Source organism: Loxodonta africana, chromosome X (genome assembly GCF_030014295.1).
Source record: "Loxodonta africana isolate mLoxAfr1 chromosome X, mLoxAfr1.hap2, whole genome shotgun sequence".
Lineage (NCBI taxonomy): Eukaryota > Metazoa > Chordata > Mammalia > Proboscidea > Elephantidae > Loxodonta > Loxodonta africana.
Genome location: NC_087369.1, coordinates 139,530,488 through 139,547,046, shown reverse-complemented (window position 1 = coordinate 139,547,046; position 16,559 = coordinate 139,530,488). Strand labels below are relative to the sequence as shown.

Here is a 16,559-nt window from a genome sequence, read left to right as displayed (position 1 = left end):
CCGCATTCAGTCACCAAGTCCGATTTTTCTTCCCTTATTATTACTCCAATCTGTTCCCCCAGCCACTTTGCTCTTATAGCCACCTCCTTGGTTACAGCCCATGTAATTTTTCTCCTAGATCATCGTTAATATCCTTCTAATCTGACTTTCTGCCTCTAGTCTGATCCCTCATTCCCCTCTTACTCCCCCACCTGTCCATCCTTCCCACTGCAGCTGTAAAGATCTCTCTGGAATGTAAATATGTTCCTAGGGTGGCAAGGCCTTTCAGGTGGCTCCTCTCTACCTCTTGGGCCTCACCTGCCTGGAGCCCATGTTGCAACCTCCCCACACCTTGGAAGGTGACATGTTCCCTTGTATTTCCATTCCTCTTTCAGGAATACTCGCTCTCTGATTCGTGACCTAACCAATTCCTGTTTATCCTTCAAGACCAGCACAGGTATTAATTCCCCTGTGAAAACTTCACTGACATGTACCCGCAAGGTCTTCCAAGCAGAATTAGGTGTTCCTTTTTCTTTTCCTTATGACTTCTATAGCATTCACTGTGTACTTTTGTGGTGGTGATATTCATGACCAGAGTCCCTGTAGTAGCACTAATTGTGTTGGTAATAGTAATCATACTAGCTAACACTCAAATAATATTTTTGTGCCAGGTCCAAAGCCTTTATATATATTAATTTATTTTACTTTTATTATTTAACAATCCTATAAAATAGACACTATCATTATTCTACAAATGAGGAAACTGAGGCACAGAGAGATTAAGTAAGTTGTCTGTGGTCACACAACAAGTAAACGTGGAGCCGGGATTCAAACCTAGGAAGTCTAGTTTCAGAGTCTGTGTAGTTAACTATATGGCAGCCTGTCTCCTTCCCTGGATTGGGAGCTCCTTAAGAATCGGGGTTTTGAAACTTTTTATCCCCAGAACTTCTTACAATGAAAATAAAGAAATTAATTTTTTGATATAGATTTCAAAAATTAATTTCTTTATTTTCATTGTGGTAAAAATATATATAACAACATTTGCCAATTCAACAATGTTTACACGTACAATTCAGTGGCATTGATTACATTCATCGTGCTGTGCAGCCATTACTACTGTCCTTTTCAAAATTATTCTACCGCCATTAACAGAAACTCAGTGCCTCTTAAGCTTGACTTTCCCTTTTTCCCTCTCTCCTGTCCCTGGCAACCACTAATAGATAAGCTGTGGTCTCTATACATTTGCTTATTTCTTATAAGTAGGATCACATAATATTTGTTCTTTTGTGCTTGACTTACTCTACTCGGCATAATGTTTTCAGGGTTCATCCATGTTGTGGCATGTAGCAGGACTTCATTTCTCTTTATGGCTGAGTAAGAGTTTATTTTATGTATGTACCATATTTTGTCTATAGATTCTTAATAATAGGTACTGAATGATCTGTGTATCAGCTCAGTGTTATGGAAGCACTGAAAAGGGAAGGAATGAAGGAATAACTCAGCCTGAGGAAACTTACCAATGATCAAGAGGTAGAGATTTGATCATTAGGAATTTGACAGGCAGAGGAAGAAAAGGGTCTTTCAGGCAGAGGAAACTGCATATTCCTTTTCCATTATACTACTTGACTTTCTCACCTCTATCCTTTTGCCCCTGCTTGTCCCCAGGGGCCATGCCTCACACTCCATTCCCACCACCTCTAGTTTACCTATCCTGTGTCCTGTTCCCTAAATACATTTTCATTAACTGGTTCCCTAATCTTGAATAAACTAATTCATGGTAGGTAGTTAATGGTTAAACTGTTCTCAAGATGATCATTAGAGAGGGCAGGAACTTAATGAGAAAAAATGACTAATTTTTGAGCAGAGCTCTGTGATGTTTGCCCTAAGGCCAGGCCAGTTCTGCTTATTCTGAGTGTGCATACACTTTGATAGGTTAAGTGATATTAATGAGTTGGGAGCCTGGAAGTTGATAAACATGTTTTTCTTTAAAAAAAAAAAAAAAATTCAGTCCTCTCTTTTTTCAGTCTTTCATTTTTCCCTTTTCGGCTTCCCAGTATTAAAAGATTCTGTAAAATTTCCAAAGGCTCTCAAACCACAGTTGGGTCATGTTCTATTTAGGGTCACATGTGATAAAGAATATCGACCCATGAAATAATTCATAGCCTTAATAAATGTGGATACTTTTAAAAAATATACAGCCAGAAGACAACCATTTTCCTTTGTGTTTCTGGTTATTGGTTCTGTGTTCTGGATTATTTCAACCTGCCCTGACCACAGTACCCTCCTCCCCAACTTCTTTTGTCTTTTTACCATTGCCTGTTGTTAGGTGCCGTCCTGTTGATTTTGACTCATAGCGATCCCATGTGACAGAATGAAAGTTCCCCATGGGGTTTCATAGGCTGTAATCTACGGGAGCAGATCGCCAGGTCTTTTCCCCTGAGGAGCCTCTGGTGGGTTCGCATGGACGTTTCAGTTAGCAGCTGAAGCTTAACCATGGAGCCACTAGGGCTCCTTACCGTTGCCTCCTTTCAGATTAAAACGAACAGAAAGAGAGTAATACCTTTTCTTTTGCAACTCTACTCTTTCAGTGGATTATAGTTTCTTTCCTACCTTTGAAATTTAGCTATGGCATTTTAAAGCTTTGTGACCACAGACAGCCCTACTATGGGTCTCTCTAAGAGTCTGAGGCCTTTGTCTGACATTCAGGGAAAGGAAATGTGCCCTCCTTCCTCTTCTCATCTATGGTGTGTTATGAAATAAATTCTCACGAAGGTGAAGATGTTTTCCTGGATGAGCACAGCATGGAGTAGCTGACATGGACACAAGCTATAGAAGCTAGAAGGAAATCCTCTAGTGATCTTAGCACCAGTGGCATCACTAGGGTTGGTGTCACCCAGTGTGTTAACTCATGGTGTCACCCCCCCAACCCCCGTGGATGGGATCAGCCGGTGGAACTCCCAGGTGGGTGGAGTGACCCCCTAGCCCTGCCTCCTGCACCTCCCTGCAGCTCCTGCTCTCTCCCATTGGCAAAGGCAGGGACAAGGGTCTCTGCCCAATGGCGGGCTCCCCGGGCAGCTACCCACACCCTGACTGGAGGTAATCGGGGGTGGTGGTTGGTGATGAGTTACTGCACTGGGTGATGGGTGATGGGTGACACCAACCCTAGTGACGCCACTGCCTTGGTGGCCCCTCCCCTGGTGGCAGCGGCGTCATTTTGGTGTCGCCCCCTCTGACAGTGTCAAGGGGTGCGGTCTGCACCCCTTGCACCCCCCTGGCGATGCCACTGTTTAGCACTCTGTTTTCGGGGAAGCAAAATAAAAGAGACAGGAGAGTGAATTCAAATTATATTTAGTGTTCTTTATGACAGGAAGAGCTGCGCTTAGATGTAGACCATGTCATTTTTTCCCTAGCACATTACTGAAAATACTAATATGTAGCTTTGTCCAAATGTGTTCAAGATCAGCCGTTGTCCAGAGTTGGCAGGTTTCTCAGGGTTGGTTTAACTCCCACTTTTGCCTTCTCAAGCTTGGGTGGCTGTTAGACGCAGTAGGAGGCCGTCTACAACACACTTTTCTCTAGAGGTTCCTTGAGGCACTGCTAAGATGGCTAAGGACTCTAGTGAGAGATAGCTACTTGATCTCCAGACCCCAACGCCTGCCCTTCGATGTTACATTTACCCTTTGACTGTGCGACAGGAAGGAAAAAGTACAGAAATGTTAGCTTTTGACTCCATATTCCTACCCATTTCCCCTTAAGGATAGTTCATTTACCTGATTTACCCTTCTGTTGAAAAGGCAGAGTGCAATACGGAGTTTGGAATTTGAAAAACTGTTTTCTGATCCTGACTTTGTCAACATAAGAGTGACGAATTACTTAATCGCTACCAGTTTTTTTTCCCCCCCAGAACAGAAATGCTTTCTCCTGTCTTGAAAATTAGTGAGATGATATGCTTGAATTATTTTGTTCTCCTTGGAAGGTGGACCCTGAAAAAATTCAAGCTGATTTTTTGCAAGGAATTGAAAACAGACCTAAGGCTATTTGTTTTTCTAAGAATAGTTGTGGCTCCAGAAATAACAGACTACATTTGTTTAGAGATAGAAAAAAGATGGTAGAGATAGCATCCAACCCTGTTAAATGTAAAAAGATGGGGAATCTGAAGCCCAAAGGTGAGAGAACTTCTCCCAGCTCATTTAGCAAGTGAAAGAGCCAAGACAAGAGTACACAGGTTTTCTGAAACAGTTAAATGAGTTTAGTCTTGTTTCAACATCAGAAACGTGCGTTTCACATATTTAAGGCAAGAAAGAAGAAGCTTCTGTGGTTAACTGAATTCTGTCAAATTTTCAGTATTGTGTAGTGCATGTGATAAGTTTCATATTTATAGTTAGATTGGAAACCCTGATGGCGTAAAGGTTAAGTGCTATGACTGCTAACCAAAAGGTTGGAGGTTGAAATCCACCAGGCGCTCCTTGGAAACTCAGTGGGGTAGTTCTACTCTGTCCTATGGGGTCGCTGTGAGTCGGAATCGACTCGACGGTAACGGGTGGGTATTAGTTAGATTGGTGAAGCTTTATGATTATTTTTAATGTATAAAATACATTTCCCCTTAGCAAAACACTTCAAGTAGTTTGTTTTCTGTGGGTTAGATAGTGTCGATAGTATTGATGTATAATCAGTGGAAGGGAGGGAGAGGATAAATACAGAATGCAAATTCAACCGTGTCTGCATTGCAAAGCTTGCTGTGAGTGCAGTGCTGGTGCATTATTTGGCCTTAAATATATACTTGACGCCTGTATCTACATCCAGGCACAGTTCTTACTGTTCACAGCATTGTTCATTCAATTCCGATTCACTCTCCTACCTCTCTTCTTTTGTTTCCTATAAAACAGATTACTAAATAATCATTGAAAGGAAATATTTTTTTCTTTTTATAAAATTAATCCATGTTCATAGTAGAAAATTTAGAAAATTTATAGAAGTATAAATTAAAAAAGAAAATTTGTAACCCCATCATTCAGATTTAACTACTGTTAACACATTTTGGTATATTTCTTTTGGTCTTTTTTTCGTTTTTTAAATAAGGCAAAATTGGACTCATACTTTTTAAGTAGTTTAGTGTAGTGCTTTTCTCTAATTATAATGCAACATCAGTATTTCCCATGTTGTTATTAGATGTTGTTCAAAACAGTAAATTTTAAAATAAATTGTATTGAAAAATTAATACATGGTCAGTATTTTTAAAAATGTGAAAATGAATATTTGAAAAAAGGAGAAAATACAAATCATTCATAACCCAATCACCCAGGAATAATATTTCAGTTAACATTTTGGTCTATCTCCATGTAAAATGTATGTGCGTTATTATTTTTATAAAAATGAACTCATACATACTGTTTGGTATTTGCGTTTATTGCTTAATATACTTAGAGTATCTTTCTGTGTCCCCACTCCTCTTCAGCATCACTTACAGCAACGCGTAACAACTATGTAGCACTAAATGACATAATGCTTGTAAAATGCTTAACACTGTCTGGAAACATAACATGCGCACAAATGTTCTTTTCTATTGTGGTTATTGTGTTTTTGTCTTCAGCGGCATCATCAGTATTACTTTACTGTATGGATGTACCAAACGTTGTGTTAGTATTTTCCAATTTGTAAAAATTTTTATTTCGAAACAATCTCATATTTACAGAAAATGGCAAGAACAGTACACCGAAATTTTTTTTCCTGAATCATTATAGAGTAAGTTGCTCACACTATGCCTCATCAGCCCCCAACACTCCAGTGTATAATTCCTATAAAGGAGAACATTTTCCTACATAACCTCAACACAAACATCAAAATCAGGAAATTTAACATTAGTACATTACCACATGTTAATCAAAGCTCATTCACATTTTTCCAATTATCCCCAAAGTGTCCTTGATTGCAAAAAGTTTCAGTTCAGAATTATGTATTGCATTTGATTGTCATGTCTCCTTAGTTTTCTTCAATCTGGAACAGTTCCTCAGTCGTTCTGTGACTTTCATGATCTTCACCCTTTTGAAGATTATAGGCCAGGAATTTTGTAGAATGTCCCTCAATTTGAGTTTATCGTAATAGTTCCTCATGATTATTTTCAGGCTTTGCTTCTTTGGCGGGAATAGGACAGAAATGATACTGTACTGTCATTGCATCTTGTCACATGGCACCTGATTTGGTTTGTCCGGTAACGATGATATTAACTTAAGGTGGTATCTGTCGGGCTTATTCACTTTAAAGTTAACATTTTTCTCTCTTTGTAAGTAATTAGTATTGGGGGGGGTTACTTTGAAACTATGTTAATACCTTATTCCTGATCAAACTTTCATTTATTTGTTTATTTGTTTGTATCAATGTGGAGTCATAGATTCCTATTTTATTCAAAAGGGTTGTTGTTGTTAGGTGCTGATGAGTCAGGTCCGACTCATAGCGACCTTATGCACAACAGAAGGAAACATTGCCCGGTGCTGAGCCATCCTTACACTCGTCGTTATGCTTGAGCCCATTGTTGCAGCCACTGTGTCAATCCACCTCGTTGAGGGTCTTCCTTTTTTCCGCTGACCCTGTACTTTACCAAGCATGATGTCCTTCTCCAGGGACTGATCCCTTCTGACAACATGTCCAAAGTGTGTAAGATGCAGTCTCGCCACCCTTGCTTCTAAGGAGCATTCTGGTTGTACTTCTTCTAACACAGATTTGTTCATTCTTTTGGCAGTCCACGGTATATTCACTATTCTTCACCAACACCACAATTCAAAAGCATCAGTTCTTCTTTAGTCTTCCTTATTCATGGTATGGACGTGTTTCATAATGTCTGACCTTCTTAGCATGGCATAGAAGAACCTTCATTATCAGGCTCCCAAACTACATTTCCAGCCCCACTTTGACCCACTTCTCATTTTGGTACCCTGTGCTGTGGCTGCACCACATTATTTGACCATCCCCAGACATGTCCCTTCCTACCTCTGTGATGTGCTGGATTACCCAGCGGGCAGATTAAGCAATACTCAGGGCATCAACCAGGCAGGGGCACCACAAAATAAGGGACAAAAAGGTATTTGATATTTCATAAGCATAACATTGTCATCATTAAATAAATTTTTCCTTACACTTAGTTTATAGTTTAGAATTGTTTATAATTTTAAATACATGTAAGGGAGATACCATAGCCTTTTCTGCGGTCAAGACCTCTAAAGGTTTATTCCGGCACTGCTCTGTGCCTTTGCTCTTGCTCGGTCTTGGCACTGTGAACCCCCAACAGAAGTATATGATATTCTATCGTATAGTGCTTTATTTTACCTCTATTATAACACTTAGAACATTGCAAAATAATTACTTGTTTATAGTCTGTCCTTACTGGACCATGAAGAACATGAGGAAAATGACTTACTCCTATCTAGCCATCCATTTCTTGCATCTGTCCCAGTGACTTATACAAAGTAGAGACTCATTAAATGCTGTTGAACTGCATAGTTTATTGTGTATAGATGCAGATGGTGGCCCCTGTGGGAGTGGTTTAATTGTATCTCTTAAACTATAGGTCACCTGATTCATTAGCATCTGCTAGGATAGAATTTGAGGTGTCTGGGTAGTCCAGTTTGTTAATACGTCAAACTGTTCAAGGAATAGGCAGAGCTCAGAAATAAGCCAGCGGAAAAAGCCATAGATTCTTATACGACAAGATGGTTTACTGGTGGTTTTCCCCACAGCTTGCCTAGCCTTCTAACAATCAGGATATGTGTTTGGATTTTCTGGACGTATCCTGCAGATAGATGTTAATTCAGTTGTGTTAATTTTTTAAAAATCAAACAACTTTTTCAGGTAGATTTGGATCAGAGCTGCAGGCACTTTCTGATCTGTTTGCTAGTAGCCATTTAAGGAGAAAAGCATTTAAAAATTCTGTTGCTGGCCATGTTCCCCATGACCAGTGGCTCATTTTCTGCTTAAATATCATTTGTCTATGATCTGCAGTGGTCATAGAATGGCTCAACTCACCCCTTCCTTATAGCGACAATTCTGCCCCAGTCTACAAAAAAGGTTCCAAATGTCATCTTTTGAAATGGAGCCCTTTGAGCAGAATGTTTTCCAGTTGCAGTGGTTCCCAGATCCCAGTTAGCACACAGGTTTGTTACAGGTATTATCACAGGCCTGCAGTGGAATAACAAAAAAAAAAAACATTTAGTGACCCCCTCCACCCCCTGCCCAGAATGCTAAATTCTTTAATTATAAAGGATCATCCTTATTCTGAGATTTTCATTGTATATATACTTTTTTATTTTTAAAATGTGCTTTTCCCTCTCTTTAAGGAAACGATCATGAACAAACTGTGGCAAGACATATTTCAGAATTTAGGTTCTTTCTGCATTTTAGAAAGATAATACAGTACAAATAACCTATATTGCGTGGCACCCCCAGCAGGGTCTGAGGTGACTCTCCATAATCGTTTACATTCATAGTTCTGCAGTGAAGTGCAAGGATATTTCCACTAAGTGAAACAGAAAAAGCCTATGAATAACCTCACGCCAGTTCAGGGCAGGTTTTACTGCCAGATGAGTTCAGGTCAGTTCAAATTTTGCTTCCAAATGAATTAGAGGGGAAAAAGAAAAAAAGATTTCCAAATATGTTTGGATTTTGAAATTGTAGATAAGGGGTCGTGAATCTATAGTTGCCTTGTAAAATGTTCTTACTGTGCAAAATAAGTTGGCTACCCTATGTAGGACCTCAAGATGTTTTTGAAATTTCACTGATACACAAAACCCCAAATCATGAGCAAACACTCCCTTGAAAGCTATTGAAGTGAGCATAACTTTACTTTTATTCTCATTCCCTGGCCAGTCTGACTGTTCCTCTCTATTAGGTTTGCAAAGCAATGTGTTGTTGGTTGTAATCTTTGAATGTTGAGAGATTTCCCAGATATAATTTTTTCATTTACCTTTTTTTTAATTGTACTTTAGATGAAGGTTTACAGAGCCAGTTAGCTTTTTGTTAAACAGTTAGTACACACATTGTTTTGTGACATTGGTTAACAACCCCATGACGTGTCAGCACTCTCCCTTCTTGACCTTAGGTTCCCTATTACCAGTTTTCCTGTCCCCTCCTGCCTTCTAGTCCTTGCCCCTGGGCTACTGTGCCCTTTTACTCTCCTTTTGTTTTATGGGCCTGTCTAATCTTTGGCTGAAGGGTGAACCTCAGGAATGACTTTAGTACTCAGCTGTGAAGGTTCCTGGGGACCATACTTTCGGGGTTTCTTCAGTCTACCAGGCGAGTAAGTCTGGTCTTTTTTTTTGTGAGTTAGAATTTCGTTCTCCATTTTTCTCCAGCTCTGTCCAGGACCCTGTATCGTGATTTCTGTCAGAGCAGTTGGTGCCCATATATAAGTTTAATTGAAGTTTATTGAAATCAAGTTTATCTTGTTGCAGTTTTAGGAGATTGGGGCAGGATATGAGTTGAAATCAATTCGACAGCACCTAACAACAACAACAACAAGAAGGTTGCAGCAGAAACCTTCCCAGAATTTCTAATGATAGGTTGGGATTCTCTGATAGGGACAGGTTCTAGTCAGAAAGATCTTTTTGGTTGAATTCGTTTGGCTAAATAGATCAGTGAACTTAAGACCCTGGAAGCAGGTCTTTTCCTACTTTTAGTCTGAGGGAGACCAAACTAACTATAAAAAGCAGTCAGAAATATTTGCTTAAAATCTTATCTTCTCTCCAGAATATTTGAACCTTGGGGAGGTGTGGTTTACATATTCGGATTTCCACGGAGTGATCTGTGGATATGTAGTCCAGTTTGAGCTCTTCATTGTAAGCTATTTGTTTTCTTTAGTCTTAACTGCCTTGGACAAATGGTTTCCAGTGATCAGGTTTTCTTAAGTATATTTTTATATGAAAAAACTGGAATGGAATTGTCACATGTGATTGGGCATGTCTGTGTTGGGGAAGGGCAGTGGTAAACACCTATGTGAGCTTAGGTTAACCAATTAAACTTGAATGTTTGTGGTTTATCAAATGGGACTAACAATTCCCATCTCGCAAGTATAAAATGAGTTAGCAGCTGTGAAAGCACTTTGGCAATGAAAAACACTTTAACATATAAAATCATTATTTTGAGGAATAAGTCCATAACTGAAATATATGAGCCTTCATACCACACATTGATAGTGTATCATTGTCTGATCTGGCTTTAGGATGGGTAAGCCATTGCCATTAAGTCCATTCTGACTCATAGTGACCCTATAGGACAGAGTAGAGCTGCCTCGTGGGATTTCAAAGGAATGGCTAGTGGATTCAAACTGCTGACCTTTTGGTTAGCAGCCAAGTTCTTAACCACTGTGTCACAAGGCTGGGTGGAGGATGGTAATTTGACCCCTGTATTCTTCGTAGTCTTTTAAGATTTTCTTCTCCGGTCTCCTAGCAGGGCATATTATCCAAGTAAGGCTTCTAATTGTCTTTGCCTTCAATATTTTGGGAAGGAAAGTCTGCTTAATTTTAATCTCATTTCTGTGAATAAGTGGATAGGAGTTGTTATACATCTTTTTAAATATGTTGTTGTTAGGTGTCTTTGAGTCATTTCTGACTCATAGGGACCCTATGTACAACAGAAATACTCCCCGGTCCTGTGCCATCCTCACAATCATTGCTATGTTTGAGTCCACTGTTGCTGTCACTGTGTCAAGCCATCTCGTTGAGGGTCTTCTTCTCTTTGCTGATCCTCTACCCTACCAAGGATGATGCCCTTCTCCAGTGAGTGGTCCCTCTTGACAACATGTCCAGAGTACGTGAGATAAAATCACACCATCCTCGCTTCTAAGGAGCATTCTGGCCGTACTTCTTCTAAGACAGATTTGCTTGTTCTTTTTGTAGTCCATGGTATATTCAGTATTCCTCGCCAACATCATAATTCAAAGGCATCAATTCATCTTTAGTTTTCCTTATTCATTGTCCAGCTTTCTCATGCAAACGAAGCGATTGAAAATACCATGGCTTGGGTCAGGCACACCTTAATCCTCAAAGGAACATCTTTGTGTTTTTAATACTTAAAAGAGGTCTTTTGCGGCAGATTTCCCAATGCAATACGTTCTTTGATTTTTTTGACTGCTGCTTCCATAGGCATTGATTGCAGATCCAAGTAAAACGTAATCCAAGTAAAATGAAAATATAGTATGAAGTAATAGAATCCAAGCAACACAGCTACACAGTTCTTATCCTAGCAAATTTTTAAAATAGAAATTGGAGTTGATAAAACAAGTATTTTACCTAGCTGAACTATAATTTGGTCGTTTGTTTGATTAAAAACAGAATTTCTCTATTAATCAAAGTGCTGGTTATCGATTTATTGCCCCTCAGCTCCAACCTCATACTGTTTGCCTGCTCTGTGAAAATAGACCTGAGCCCTTTAAATATTTGTTTCCTTTGCCATCTGTCATTGAAGTTTTATCAGTAGAGGGTGCTGGAAAGGCATTTCAGGAGGAGAGGGTTTTCCTTCCAGCTTCCATTGTACTCACTCAGCAGGGTGTTCTTACACTCTGGCAGCTTTGCTAGTGCTCAGCTTCTTCACTCAGTGTTCAGTAGCCTCTCCTGGTACCCCCACCCAGACAGTTTTGTAGCAGAGTGCTTCTGCTAAGAGACTTCCCTGCACCCTGTTGTTGTTAGATGCCATCAAGTTGATTCCGACTCATAGCGATCCTAGAGGGTGGGTTTCGGGCAAATTCCAGACAGACACCACAGCAACTTCTCTGCCCTTCCATTGAGCTATAGCCATGCCCTCTCCAACAAGGTCTGAATCTCAGTCGTGGGCTGGAGGCATTTTCTTGGATGTGGTATCTCAGCCTGCAGTGGAAGGTCTTCTTTGGGTGCTCTATCTCAGCCCTAGGGGTCGTGGCTGACATTTCTCTGTTTTTTAGAGTAGTCTTTACTTATTACTAGCCAGTCCCTCAACACTCCGATTCCCTGTCATAGGCAATAATTTTTTATATGAAATGTTCCCTGGTCAAATTATTGGGTGGGTTCTGTCTCCTGAGTAGACCCAGATTGATACAACCAGTTAAAAGTCTCTATGAGCCACCATATATCACCTCTAAAAAACTATCAAAAAACCTACAAGGTGATTATTAAGAGATGATACCATTGTGCCTATAGTTGAGAAAATAAATACAACACATATCAAATATCTTTTAGGGAATGTCTTAAAATACCATAAATGTAAAATGTTCTTTCCGTGGAGTCTCTGTGTAACTCTTTGTCTCTATATCTCCTACTTTAGTTCTTAGTCTTCTCCCCTTCTTTCCCTATTTGCCTTTGTTGTTGTTAGGTGCTGTTGAGTCAGTTCCGACTCATAGTGACCCTATGTACAACAGAATGAAACACTGCTAGGTCCTATGCCATCCTCACAATCATTGTTATGCTTGAGCCCATCGTTGCAGCCACTGGGTCAATTCACCTCCTTAAGGGTCTCCCCCTTTTTTGCTGACCCTCTCCTTTACTAAACACGATGTCCTTTGTAGTCTCTTTCTAATCTCAGTGTCTTAGTTTCATAGAGCTGCTATAACAAAATATCACAAATCAGGTGGCTTTAAAGAAGAGAAATTTATTTCCTCACAGTTCTGGAGTCTAGAAGTCTGAATTCAGGGCGTTGCCCCTAGGGGATCATTCTTTTTCATTGCCTTCAGCTTCCAGTTGTTGTTCTTAGTTGCCCTTGAATCCATTGCGACTCGTGGTGACCCCATGTATGCAGAGTAGAATTGCTTCGTAGAGTTTTCAAGGCTGTGGTCTTCTGGAAGCATATCACCAGGCCTGTCTTCTGAGGCACCTTTGCGTGGGTTCAAAGTGCCAACCTTTTGGCCAGTAGTCTAGAGTTTAACCGTTTGTGCCACCCAGAGGGACTCCTTCAACTTCTAGTAGCTGTCAGCAATCCTTGTGTTCCTGGGCTTAAAGGTGCATTTGCCTCTGTCTTCACATGGCATCTTCCCCCTGTGTATCTGTGTGTCTCTCTGTGTCTATATTCCGTTTTAGAAGGTACTAGTCATGGGGATTAAGTTTAGGACCCATGTTAGCTACTCCTATATGGCCTCATTAACATCACAAAAACCTGCTGTCATGGAGTTGATTCTGACTCATAATGACCCTATATGACCTTGTAGAACTACCCCATAGGGTTTCCAAGGAGTGGCTGGTGGATTCAAACTGCTGACCTTTTGGTCAGCAGCCAAATGCTTAACCATTTCAAAGTGAACCCCTATTTCCCCCAAACACGATCACATTCACAGGTACAGGGGTTAGGATTTCAACACCTTTTTAGTGGGCACAATTAAATCCATAACACCTAGTTTGTGCTTATGAGGAACCTGTACATAGATCAAGAGGCAGTCGTTCGAGCAGAACAAGGGGATACTGATTGGTTTAAAGTCAGGAAAGGTGTGCGTCAGGGTTGTATTCTTTCACCATACCTAATCAATCTGTATGCTGAGCAAATAATACTATATGAAGAAGAATGGGGCATCAGGATTAGAGCAAGACTCATTAACAACCTGAGTTATGCAGATGACACAACCTTGCTTGCTGAAAGTGAAGAGGACTTGAAGCACTTACTGATGAAGATCAAAGACTACAGCCTTCAGTATGGATTGCACCTCAACATAAAGAAAACAAAAATCCTCACAACTGGAGCAGTAAGCAACATCATGACTGAAGTTGTCAAGGATTTCATTTTACCTGGTTCCACAATCAACACCCATGGAAGTGGAAGTGAAGAAATCAAAAGACACGTTGCATTGGGCAAATCTGCTGCAAAAAAACCTCTTGAAAATGTTAAAAAGCGAAGATGTCACCTTGAAGACTAAGGTGCTCCTCACCTAAGCCAAAGTGTTTTCATTCGCCTCACATGCATGTGAAAGCTGGATGATGAATAAGGAAGACCGAAGAAGAACTGATGCCTTTGAATCAATTTTTGGCAAAGAGTATTGATTATACCATGGACTGCCAAAAGAATGAACAAATCTGTCTTGGAAGAAGTACAACCAGGAATGTTTCTTGGAAGCAAGGATGATGAGACTGTATCTGACATAATTTGGACATGTTGTCAGGACAGATCTGTCTCTGGAGAAGGACATCATGCTTGGTAGAGTAGAGGGTCAACAAAAGAGAAGACCCTCAATGAGATGGATTGACACAGTGGCTGTAATGATGGGCTCCAGCATAACAACAGTTGTAAGGATGGCATAGGACTGGGCAGTGTTTCTTTCTGTTGTAACTAGAGTTGCTGTGAGCCGGAACCAACTCGACGGCACCTAGCAACAACAACAATAACCACAACCCAGGTTTATATTTGAGAGGCTGTCACCTGAGTTCTCTGGGTCTCAGTTTCTTTATTTGTAAGGTAGAGGTTATAAAAGATCATAAATTAATGAAATCAAGGACATGAAAGTGTTTTGTAGTTGGCAGGGCACCCTACAAAAATTGGGGTTATTACTTGCAGTTATTAAATAGCTTTCTGTTCCATGTTTTTAATTTTCAAATTATATTTTATTTTTAACAGCTTTGAGATACCTTCAGGAGTGCTTATAACCTAATAAAGCAGGTATATAAATTCAGGTAATTATTAGATAAGCAGAATGCTCTGAGTGCTAAAATAGGGGAACAAATTGTGTTATGGAAACTCTGACAATTAGAACTTAATTCCAGCCTGAGGATCCCTGGTTTAGTTGCAAGGAGAGCCACTAAATTTGAAGGGCCTAATAACCCAAACCAGCTGCTGTCGAGTCAATTCCGACTCATAGCTACCCTATAGGACAGAGTAGAACTGCCCCATAGAGTTTCCAAGGAGCGCCTGGTGGTTTTGAACTGTCGACCTCTTGGTTAGCAGCCGTAGCACCAAACCACTATGCCACCAAGGTTTCCGAAGTGTCTAATAGGTGCCATTTGTTAAATGGCTATAACGCAATGGGTCTTGTGCTAGGCACTTGGCATATATTATCATATTTAATCGTTATGGGTTTTCTTATATTAAGTTATTATGTTTTGGACTTATTTTAAAATATTTTGGTTGGGAACAGAGTTTTGCTTGTTTGTTTTTAATTGAAACCTACGTCCAGTTAGATATCAGAAGTCAGTGGCAGTAGAAGTTTTCAAGGTAAAAAATTCTATTTTTTATACAACTTTTCAGGTATGTTTTATATTTTTGTGTATGTCAATGAATACCTGCATTTGAAAAATTAGTTAAATCCTTTCCCTACAGAAGTAGATACAAAGATTCTTAGATAATCTTTATGTTGAAAAAGGGAAACGATTTGTTTAAAAACCAGTAAGATTCATTCTATCTTGTTTGCCAGTAGAGAGTGTTAGTGGGTGTAGAACTTTATAGTGAATGACATATATGATTGAATTTAGGAGGAGATGTAACATACTGTTGAAATAAAATCGGAGGTGGTTACTCTTTGAACACAAAGTAGCCTGTCAAATCACAGGATGAGTGCATCTCCCAGTGGAAGATGTTGCAAAGTGCAAGTGACTATGAGTCCTTGCTAAAGCACTTGCCTTTACAGCTTAGGTTCTGTGAGATGACCACCAAAGACACTTAATAACCACTCTCTTATGAAGTCAAAGGTATGAGTCTTCAGGTTTGTTAGAAACCTCCTTCTTCAGTTTGATTTACTTTGTGCTGAGTTCCACACCTTTTCTTTGTCTCTTTGCAGACAAGATGGAAGCTTTCTGTTTCTTTCAAACATAAAATATGAACATAGCATGTTTAGCTTTTAAAAATAGGTTGTACCAGATCAGTGTTTTCTGATGTTTGGTGTGGATGCTACTGGTGGTGTGCATGCTACTGGCCGTACACAGACTAACACCTTCAATTTTGAATAGTTTTGCTGTTTGTTTTAATGTTTTTTGTGGGGAAAAGCCTAGTGTGTCACATTTGTGGATATTATTGTTGAAGTCAAAACTAGAGTAAGTGACAGTGTCTCATCCAGGCTAAATGAATTACTGGTGCAGTGCCCAGGCATGTCCAGGAATGAAGTGTTGCATTCATTTCAGTGATACAGCAAAACTTTACATCCAGAAGCTGGTAATTTTAAATAATGCGAAGTATTTATAGTATTCCTAATTGCAAATTGGAATCAAACCTGTGCTCTGTTTTTGTTGTTGTTTTTCCCTGTTGTTATTGTTGAATCCAATATGGATCAGTGCATAAAAATGGAACTTTGAACAAGTAAATATGCTGACTATGATGGAAATTTTGATAAAATCAGTCATGTATCTTCAGATAGATAAGATCATCAAATTTTCTAATTACCGAAACCACGTGGTACTGTTGTAAAAGGACCAACTACAAAGGAAACGAATATCATACGAAATGATGAAAAATATTTGAAATTTGTATTCTCATAAGCATGATGAAAATGAACCTCTTTCCTTCCATAGCATATGTTTGGAGACACGTGCACATTCTGGTGTGAAACCTTCTAACCCTATGTGTCATTTCGAAACACACACAGAGTGTGGTGGATGTGGCACTGTCTGGGGCAGAGGATGATGTTAGATTGAACGTGAGTATTTTTTATTTGA

General features: G+C 39.7%; 1 protein-coding gene across 27 annotated transcripts in view; it reads left to right on the top strand.

The window, feature by feature from the left end:
• KLHL13 (kelch like family member 13) overlaps positions 1–16,559 on the top strand; it is a 171,171-nt gene that overhangs the window by 74,559 nt on the left and 80,053 nt on the right. For 3 of the 27 annotated variants that reach the window (XM_064278696.1, XM_064278703.1, XM_064278700.1), the window contains exon 8: positions 16,416–16,540. The exons of the other annotated variants lie outside the window; for them this stretch is intronic. The gene's annotated coding sequence lies outside the window, so the exon portion shown is untranslated. The remainder of the gene's footprint in view (positions 1–16,415; positions 16,541–16,559) is intronic. 27 annotated transcript variants of the gene reach the window in all.